The following is an 894-nucleotide window of genomic DNA, read 5'->3' on the forward strand; positions in this document are numbered from 1 at the left end:
AACAAAGATCACAGCCTTCAGGATGAATTGCATCAAAATGTAAAGAAAATAAAAATCCTCACCACCTGACCAATAAATAACATCATGCCAGAGAAAAGATTGAAGTTGCTAAATATTTCATTTTGCTTGAATTCACAATCAATACTTATTGAAGTAGCAGTCAGAAACTAAGTGACATTACATTAGGCAAATCTACTGTACAAGATCTTTTTATAATGTTCAGGAGCAAATATATCAATTCAAGGACTTAGGTGTGCCTAAACCATGCCATGTTATTTTCAATACTCTCAAATGCATGGGAAAGTTAGACAAAGAATAAAGAAGACTATAGAAGGGTCCTGGAGTGGCACTGTAGGATAAAGCACCAGATGGCTAAGTCAGCTTAAAGCTCAGCAGTTCAAACCTACCATCTGCTCCTCAGAAAATGTACAGGGTGACTATGACTCAGAACCAGCTCAATGACGCTTAACAACAACAACAGCATAGGATAATTGATGCATTTGAGTTACGGTGTTGGACTAGAATATTAAAAGTATCACAGACTGCCAGAAGAATAAACAGATCTGTATTGGAAGAAGTACATCCAGAATGCTCCTTAGAAACTAAGATGGTGAGACGTCATCTCTGATACTTCAGACATTATCAGGAGGGACCAGTCCCTGGAGAAGCACATCAGACTTGGTAAAATGCATGCTCAGCAAAAAAGAAAAAAAACCTCCAATGAGATGGATTGGCACAGTGGCAGCAGTAGTGAACTCAAGCATAACAACAATTGTTAGTATGGAACTAGACAGGACAGTGTCTTGTTCTGTTGTTCTTAAGGGTCACTAAAAGTCGGAGTTAACTAGATAACACCAGTTATAGTTAGGACTTTAGCAGTTAAGATGTGCTTAT

This window comes from Chrysochloris asiatica, unplaced genomic scaffold (genome assembly GCF_000296735.1).
Source record: "Chrysochloris asiatica unplaced genomic scaffold, ChrAsi1.0 scaffold00066, whole genome shotgun sequence".
NCBI classification, from domain to species: Eukaryota; Metazoa; Chordata; class Mammalia; order Afrosoricida; family Chrysochloridae; genus Chrysochloris; species Chrysochloris asiatica.